Here is a 10,147-nt window from a genome sequence, read left to right as displayed (position 1 = left end):
TTCCCTTGATACATATTTGTTATTTTACTCTTTGATAATAATCTTCTATAATTTTACTGTATCTATTCTTTTCACATAGCTCAGGCCATAATTCTTCAGAACATCAGTATTTCAATAAAGTACATATAGAGGTTCCATTTTAAAGTCAGTCTTTATGATCTGAATAAAAGTCATCTTAGCATAATTTACAGATGAGAAGGTTACCACTGTTTTTCATTTTCATTGCAAGGTTCCTCAATACTAAATTCTCAATGAATGAATCAAAAAACAATGCAATCTGAACATAAATTTCATAGAAAGGGTTTCGTCTTTTAAAAATGGCAATTTGTTTAATTTTGACCATTATCTGATTTTGAGTTTCTCTGCATTTCCTGATCAAAGCTTCTAGACTCTTCATTTAACAGAAATTTAGAAATGCCTTTATAATTAAAGATTCCATGGTGGTGGACTAGTCCCAAAAAAAAAAAAAAAAAAAAATTTAAAAATCCCTAAATCTAGACGCAAGATCATCAAGCTCTACTCTCTAGTTAAAAGACTATAAACTAACAATGATGTGGTTGGGATTTTTTCACTCAGTTAAAATCAACAACAAAAATGAGGGAGTTACTAGTATTTAAAAAATAAGTATATTTCTTGTAAAATTTTGAGTTTTCAGTTTCTCTTTGAAAGTAGGACATCTGGCACTCAATAATCATGTTCCCACATAGTAGCAATTACTAGAGCTAACCTGAGGCTGCCCTTTCCAGCTGTGGCATGCCCAATTCTGGTCTCCGCATTCCTCACCACTTCCTCTTGCTCTACCCTGGCCCTGCTCTCCCTCTCTACCTCCCTGCAGCCCGTTCTCTCTTTCTTTCCCTGCTTAGCCTCCCGGGGAAGTTGATTTTGAAACCACAAACTGAAGATGAGCAAAATTACCATACAACCAACAAGATAAAATGAAGATGTCAGTCTACTTGGGAATCTAAGTGTCACTTTATGAAGTGATCTTCCCTTTCTGAAGATAACTCCTGATGTATCATAAAGCTCTCATCTAAAAAGTAAGGAACACTTTAATCTTGGAAACTGTGATTTGCCACAAGGATTTTTTAAAAACTGAGTTAGTGATATTCATTCCATGTGGAATGAATGGTCTATGAGATTACATGTTTAGATATATTAAATGGTTAGAATAGTTAAAGTTGTGGCAATAGAACCATTAGCAGTTAAAATTACGGGAGTCTTATTTTCGTGTGTGTGTATGTATGTATGCATTCTAAGTTAAATTTTTTTTTAATTTTTATTTATTTATTTGACAGAGAGAGATCACAAGTAGGCAGAGAGAGGGAGGAAGCAGAGAGCTCACTGAGCAGAGAGCCCGACACGGGGCTCAATCCCAGGACCCTGAGACCATGACCTGAGCCGAAGGCAGAGGCTTAACCCACTGAGCCACTCAGGTGCCCCTATGTTAAATTTTTAAATTTTATTTGTATAATTAACAAAAATAATAGCCATTATTTTAATGACAATTGCAAACAGAAATTCCATCTCAAGTCTTCATGAAAAATAAGTGTTGGAGGAAAAGATACCCACATTCTTTTTATAAGATTAATTTGAGAGAGAGAAAGAACAGGGGAAAGGGCCGAGGGAGAGAAGCAGATTCTCTGTTGAGCAAGAAGCCCAACGTGGGGCTCAATCTCACAATCATGAGATCATGACTTGAGCCAAAATCAAGAGTCATATGCTTAGCCAGCTGAGCCCCCCAGGCACCCCAAGATGCCCACATTCTTCAACAATTGAATCCAGTTTTAGTGTTGGGTTTTTTTTTTAACATATTACAATTAAATTTATTTATTTGGGCCCATATTACCAGATTAAGAGTGTTTCCTATATGCAAAAAAATTACTCATAATTTTGTGCGGGGGGTGTGAAATGGGGGCATTGTTTGTCTCTCCCAACAAGGTTAGGTTTGCTTCTCCAGAACCTTCTTTCACAGCTAGGTTCTCTTTCCTCTGAGAACTAAATTTCACCTGAAGGCACACCTATAGATTTTCATTGTACCATCTGTTCTCCCTCCCTTTCCCCTTTCTGAAGTCCTCAAAATGGCCTTTCTAATTTCCGATATAGCTTGAATGTGGAACTGCAGAAAGGTAGTCTATCAGCTCCTGACTGGCAGTGACTGAAGAAGCTGAGAGTCCAGATAAAAGGTAAAAGATTATTTTCTTTGGGGTATCAGTGTGGTGCTTCACATGAATTGTAAAACTAGAGCACTCTAGCTTTTGAGGTCATTTGGGGAGAACAGGCCACACTCTGTTCAACCATCCAGGTCTTTGGCTTCTATTCCAGGATGAGAGGGAAACTTGGCCCAAGAGTCACAGCATAGGACTGGCAAGGCAGGGGGAACTTGTAATGAAGCCAGATCACTACAATGAAATGTCATTCACTGTCACCAAATAATAGCACATCACTTGCACCCATGCAAGAAGTTTGTACTGTTACTAACATTTGGGCAAAAATAAATAAATAAATAATAATAATAACTTGCACAATACAGGAAGGGAGAAGTCACATTAAGGTAAGGAGGATTAGAGAGGAAAGAAAACTCAGACACCAAAACTAGAGCATATTCACCATTGACCACAATCCAGGGGCGACTCCTGCATTTGGGAGAAATGCACATGTAGACAAAAACTAGGCACAAAAGCCAGGACAGATTCTTCCAAGAGGCATCTAGAAAGGAACTCCTTTTATTCTTATTTAGAAATAAGAGTTGTGAAGCAGAAACCCTGTTTTCCCCAAGAATGACCTTTTTCAGGACATTTCTGGGGGGTCTCTGTTTAGCCGGAATTTATCATGGCCCTATACATCTATCAGTTGATTCTAAATACACAAAGAAGAGTATTTTCTGAACACCCTTTAACAGCATATGATGTTCTCTCTGCTCAGATCCTCTTTACTTTGCATGGCTGGCTCCTTCTCAGCCTTCACAGTTTATACATCATTCAGCTTATACCTCACTTCCTCATAGACATAGTCACTGATCTGCCACCATCTAACAGGTTCCTTCCTGTGATTCAGAATCTCAGTATCTTATTTAGTTGCATTATAACACATATCACAAAACATAATTTCTTTTTGTTTCTTTTTTTCCTTCCCAACTGACTTCCACCCCACCCCACTCCCATCACATTACACGGTTAGTGCTAGGAAACTACAGAATGTGTTGGTCTGATACATAAATGTATCCCCTGAATACCTTGAAAAGCATCTGTCACATTCATTGCTCTATGGTTTCTTTTTATTTTTTTTTTAATTTTTTATTTTTTATAAACATATATTTTTATCCCCAGGGGTACAGGTCTGTGAATCACCAGGTTTACACACTTCACAGCACTCACCAAAGCACATACCCTCCCCAATGTCCATAATCCCACCCCCTTCTCCCAAACCCCCTCCCCCCAGCAACCCTCAGTTTGTTTTGTGAGATTAAGAGTCACTTATGGTTTGTCTCCCTCCCAATCCGATCTTGTTTCATTTATTCTTCTCCTACCCACTTAAGCCCCCATGTTGCATCACCACTTCCTCATATCAGGGAGATCATATGATAGTTGTCTTTCTCTGCTTGACTTATTTCACTAAGCATGATACACTCTAGTTCCATCCATGTTGTCGCAAATGGCAAGATTTGATTTCTTTTGATGGCTGCATAGTATTCCACTGTGTATATATACCACATCTTCTTGATCCATTCATCTGTTGATGGACATCTAGGTTCTTTCCATAGTTTGGCTATTGTGGACATTGCTGCTATAAACATTCGGGTGCATGTGCCCCTTACTGGCACAAAAACAGACACATAGATCAATGGAACAGAATAGAGAGCCCAGAAATAGACCCTCAACTCTACAGTCAACTAATCTTCGACAAAGCAGGAAAGAATGTCCAATGGAAAAAAGACAGCCTCTTCAATAAATGGTGCTGGGAAAATTGGACAGCCACATGCAGAAAAATGAAATTGGACCATTTCCTTACACCACACACAAAAATAGACTCAAAATGGATGAAGGACCTCAATGTGCAAAAGGAATCCATCAAAATCCTTGAGGAGAACACAGGCAGCAACCTCTTCGACCTCAGCCGCAGCAACATCTTCCTAGGAACAACGCCAAAGGCAAGGGAAGCAAGGGCAAAAATGAACTATTGGGATTTCATCAAGATCAAAAGCTTGTGCACAGCAAAGGAAACAGTTAACAAAATCAAAAGACAACTGACAGAATGGGAGAAGATATTTGCAAACGACATATCAGATAAAGGACTAGTGTCCAGAATCTATAAAGAACTTAGCAAACTCAACACCCAAAGAACAAATAATCCAATCAAGAAATGGGCAGAGGACATGAACAGACATTTCTGCAAAGAAGACATCCAGATGGCCAACAGACACATGAAAAAGTGCTCCATATCACTTGGCATCAGGGAAATACAAATCAAAACTACAATGAGATATCACCTCACACCAGTCAGAATGGCTAAAATAAACAAGTCAGGAAATGACAGATGCTGGCGAGGATGTGGAGAAAGGGGAACCCTCCTACACTGTTGGTGGGAATGCAAGCTGGTGCAGCCACTCTGGAAAACAGCATGGAGGTTCCTCAAAATGTTGAAAATAGAACTGCCCTATGACCCAGCAATTGCACTATTGGGTATTTACCCTAAAGATACAAACGTAGTGATCCAAAGGGGCACATGCACCCGAATGTTTATGGTTTCTTTTTAAATAAGTGTTCATGGGGGGTCGATAAAAATTGTTCCAAGGTTAGATTCATTAAATTATTAAGTTCATTAGATAGATATAAACTGAATGAAAAAAATTATTTATGGAAGGATTGTTATAAACAATCGAGAACCTTCAAAAGGAGTCTATACTCTTTTTTTTTTTCACTTATTCCACTATGAAACTACTTTTTCATGGACCACCTGTTACTGTCTGCTCTATCTGGGCTCCATCACCCCTTAACTAGAAATATGAGTTGGCTAACAGACAAAATGCCTTTAAAATATGCCTTTAAAATAATCCATTTGGTCACCATAACTCAGATAGACATACCTTCATAGGCATCCAAAATCATTTTATGACTTCATCATGCAATCTTCTAATTTATAATTTATACAAAACTCTCTTCTCTGCCACCAGTGATTCTGGTTTCTAGGTTAAAGATCACTTATAAATCAATAAATTGGAATTCTGATTTACAAATCCATCTCCTATAAATTTGACCAGCATGAAACTGAACCTTCCTGGATAAAATTATGACACATCAATTCTCTGGTACTAGAAAACTGAGGAACAGAGCCTCAGTCAAAATATAACCCCAGCTCACAGACTTCTGGCTATGACTTTACCTGTAATTACAGAAATATCTGAAAAGTAGCTTCAAAAAATCATCATAGAACTTTAAAATTTGTCATGGACACTGCTACTGGTATCCTTGGGGATCTCTGTTAAGCATGGTTCTTTGACTGAATGAAAACACCAATCAGTGGTAAGTTAATTCATGCATTTATTCATTCATTTACCAAATATATATCAAAGATTTTCTAATGTGTCACACCTGTTCTGGTGCTGGAACTACAATGATAAGAGAGCACCTCTCCTCAAGTAGCTCAGACATGAGAGAAAACAGACCAAAATATGAAGTAAAATTTATTTAAGATTAACATACCTCCATTATAAGGGTTAAAATAAAATTTGTTTATGGTACCGTGGAACACATGGAGAGGCATATCTTGAATTCAAGGAGAAGAGTATCTTGGAAGTACTAACACCTGCTAGGCCGTTAATAGCAAGGATAAATATCATAATATCACTCAGTATTGCAGAATACATATTAACCATCTGCCAAATATAGGATTCCTCCCAAGTAATGGAAGAAAGTATAATCACTAGCCTGAATGCACTACTTTAAACTAACTGCTCTCACTGGTGTACTGAAGCTCAGCTAAAAACTGTGAAGTTTGAAAATGTGAGCACCTGTGAGATTTGTGTCCTAATTTCTTGGTGTTCTGTATGCTTTGTATTTATTAAATTCCATGTAGTGAAGCGGTATACCTGGATTATGTTAGCATGCTTCCTAGCAGAAAGGTGTTTGTGGAGTTACTATGTAATGTCATTAGAAGATCCTCATTCTCACAGAGGAAATACATTTTTACTTGGCATCCCTTATGTAAGAGACCCTCCAAAAATGATCTCCTAGACTTTAGTACCTAGAAAAAAAAATGACTTTCCAGACAAACTCACTTGAATTTTTATCGTACAAAAATTATGATTCATCCCATGTTCCTTCCCTTTTGTGATAAGGAAGAGAATCAAAAAATAGAGGGTTTAATTGTTGTGACTATCTCCTCATGGATTCCAGTACAAATATTTTTATTCTAAGTTATTTCTGATCATGCTTGTCACTTGCTTAAGTTATTTGTTCTTTTATATATATTCAAACACCACAAATCATTAAAAACCCTTTTGAAGTAAAAAGTATTCTAAAGTATTAATCAATCAATAAATTAACAGACAGGTAGATGGTTTCAAGGATAGATAAGTGGCGGTAGCTTTCATTCTCTTAATCCACTGAGCCACCCAGGTGCCCCTCTTTCATTCTCTTAAAAACAGATCTCCAATATTATATAGTCAATATAGTCAATATTGGTTCTGCATCATGCATTTCTACATGCTTGTTTTATCAATAAAAATACTGTTACTATAATTTTAAAAGTATGTTTTATACCCAGGAATGTACTTAGTTTTTCATAAATTGCTCAAGTCACAGGATATACATATTTACACTTTTAGTCATAGCATTAGTGATTTAATATTTTCTAATGCACGTAAAATAGTACCTGGCATGGAGAAAATGCTACTCTAAGTGCTTATTTCATAAATTGTTCTAAAAATGTTATAGTTCTTAAATCTTGAGAATTATCAAGAGGGTTAACTGTAACAGTGCATGGCTAACTGAGGAAATACAAGTATCCCAAGAAAAAAAAATGGCAAATATTTTTTAATACTTCCTAAGATATTTCAAATAAAATTTTAACAAAGCATCATTGTCTCTTTTGTGTAACAATGTTAACATTTAAAACAATTGTGTCTTAGGATGGAACTGACATCAACAGAACAACACTCCCCAAGAGAAGCTACAAAACACCTCCTACTGAGTCTGAATTATTAAAAAACTGTTTCATTCTGACCACCAAGGATATAGTACAGAGTCAGTACACAATGTACAATTGCATGTAGTGATGTTAGTAATACATGAGTAGATTCTCAATTCACCAAATATCAGGGCATTCTTGAAACTTGAAGAAGTAATCGTGGGATATGTGAAAATATACAGATACAATAGTGGCTATTATTAGGAGCTGGAGAGTGAATGAACAAAAAAGAATCAGGATTCTTTAGAGAGTATACTTCACATTCTTCCATCTTAAGGGACAGCTGCAGGCATGATAACATTTGACTAAAGAAGAAATTAAAGAAGTGGCTTCATAAAAGATGAAGTGTGATTTCTCTGAGGCTTATCTCTGTTCAGGGGCAGAACCACTATCAAAGTTCGACCCAAAGGAGCTTTCTATAATTCATTACAAAGAAGCACCCCTTAGGGATCTACTGGGCAATGAAAACTCAAAGCTCCAGTCAGAAGCTAGAAGAGGTTAGCAATCCAATTGGTACCAAGTTTTATCCCAGTGGATCACCAAGATATTAACAACACCCTAGCCTACACACAGAGCTAGATTATAACCTATAAAGCATACAGCTGGGGCCCTTCCATTTAATCTCTGCAACAGCTTCCAGGTCTAGGCAAGTTGTTTAGCCTTGTATTTGAATCCAGTTTCATGTACATTACACATTGTGGTGTATATTATATAGTTTGGTATACATAATGCACTTGGATAGTACACACCTCTGTGAAAGGTTCTGTGCCTTTAAAACTGACAGTGATAATGAAGCCAACTTCAGGTGTCATATGAAATGGAAAAGTTACTATCAAAGCAAACGCAGAAGTAAATTCTCAAATGTGTGCTTCAAGCCTAACAACAACTTCTATCTTCTGTTTGAAAACCAGTCCTCCATTTGAGCCAGAGTGAATAAATGACTTCTCTACCTGCTTTCTCCTCTATAACACGGTAGTAATACTAATGTCTGCCCCCCCCATATAGGTAGCCTCCAGTGATGATACAAAAGCTAATGAAAATGAAAGCAGATATGTCCCTTAATACATTAGGAAAAATTACAAGGAAAATTGTCAAAGAACATACAAACATTAAATGGGAAGAAATATATGAACATAGGGAAAATTATCAGATAAAGTATATATTTCAAAAAAAAGTTTTTAGAAGGCAGGAATTAAGGCTAATAAACATAGGTCCAAATTTTGGCTTATGGCCAATATAGTAGGGATTATTAACTAAACCCTCTGCTTATTACCCAGAAAAATCAAGATAAATTTAAAGGCCTTAGCAAGACAATTTAGATATACAGTTTTGAATTAAGGAAAAATCATTTGTATAAGACCTTCTAAAACATGATTATAAGTCAGGGAGCCTTTGGCGGGGGGAGAAGTATCTTGAAGTTTTAAGAGATCTATACTTAAAGGAATATGTAGGCTTTGATATTAGATTCCAAGGGAGGAACTTCACAGAACACTGAGCCTTCCTAGGTTTGGCCTAAGAGATTACTGTCCTGAATCCACAGGCCATTCTAGCTCTCACCTGATCTTTCTGACAACCCCTAATCATGCTGCCTTCCCTTCCTTGGGAAGCTTTTCCTGACTCTAAAAAAGACTATGGTAGATGTCTATGGCACCTTCTTTTAGTGTTACGGTACTTCTTACCACAATATATTTAAATTCCAAGAATATGCACCTATTTTTTTCTTATTGAAATTTCTTTTTCATGTTTACTTTCTATCCCTGAAGGATCTTGTAATTTCCTATGCTTTCTACCATCTATACATATAACTTTTAAATCTATGTTCAAAACCCGCTGGAATTCTCTACTTTGATATATACAAAACTAAAATTATCACACTATTTTTTTCAAAATCTCTTCCTCCTCCTGACTCCTATTTAACAGCCTCACTGTTCTCTTGGTCACACATGAAAAAAAAAAAAAAAATCTTGAATTCATACTTGGCTCTTCCTCTCACTATGCCACCCAGACAAAACCTGGCTGGTCCTGTAGATAACCCCACTGTCTCCAGAATGCATTTCCACTATTCTGAGAGCCTCATTAGTTCCTACCTACATGAACACCTTTTGGCTAACTCTCTGATTCAAGAGTCTCTTATACCCCCCAGTTTGCTGACACATCACTGCCAAATTTTCTCTTTTTAAAATCTTGTTATTTTAGTTTAGTTGACTCACAATGTTTCTTTCACTTCTGGTGTACCACATAGTGATTCAGCATCTCTATATGTTATGCTACGTTCAACACAAACCTAGCTACCATCTGTCACTGTACAACATTATTACATTATCATTGACTATATTTCTTATTGTTGAGAAGTATAAAATATTTCATGAATATGTGTATCATCCTTGAGCAGAGGCCATGCTAATCTTCTCTGTATTGTTCCGATTTCAGTACATGTGCTGCCAAAGTTTCCCAATATATCTGTTTGTCTATGCTACTCCTCTGTTCAAATTCTTTTCTTGTCTCAACGTATTAAATCTTAACCTCTAAACCTGCTTTCTAAATCCCTCATGTGACCCCAAACTGTCCTTCAAGCCTTGTCATCTACAATTTCTTAATTAAATGTTCCAGCCAAATTCTCTGTTACTCTGCAGAATCCTTATACTTTCTCAACTTCATTTTTTCATTTCCTTTGGATAAGAATACATCACTCACACAATCTATACCTAAAAATACCCTTTATTAAAAAATGATCTTCGTCTCACTTCAATCCCAATCTGTATTTTTTTACATAATTTATGTTATTGAGTTCCATCTTTTTTATAGCTTCTAGTCAATTTGAGGTTCCTTGAGGAAGGAATCATGTCTTGTTTTTCTTAGTATTACTTTCTATCCATCACCCTAGAGAAAAGTGGTAAAAATATGACTGGAAGAAGAAAACTCACCAAACAATATTCCCATAGTGAATACGAAGCAAACTGGA

The 10,147-nt window shown here is 36.5% G+C and overlaps 1 non-coding gene across 1 annotated transcript; it reads right to left on the bottom strand.

Moving 5' to 3' along the window:
- Positions 1-9,532: 9,532 nt before the first annotated feature.
- Positions 9,533-9,635, bottom strand: LOC116594575. Its single transcript, XR_004287289.1, has one exon. It is a non-coding gene; the product is annotated as a U6 spliceosomal RNA (small nuclear RNA).
- Positions 9,636-10,147: the final 512 nt, after the last annotated feature.

Source organism: Mustela erminea, chromosome 6 (assembly GCF_009829155.1).
Source record: "Mustela erminea isolate mMusErm1 chromosome 6, mMusErm1.Pri, whole genome shotgun sequence".
NCBI lineage: Eukaryota > Metazoa > Chordata > Mammalia > Carnivora > Mustelidae > Mustela > Mustela erminea.
The sequence above is the reverse complement of the archived record's forward strand: the minus strand, read 5'-3'. Positions and strand labels throughout refer to the sequence as shown.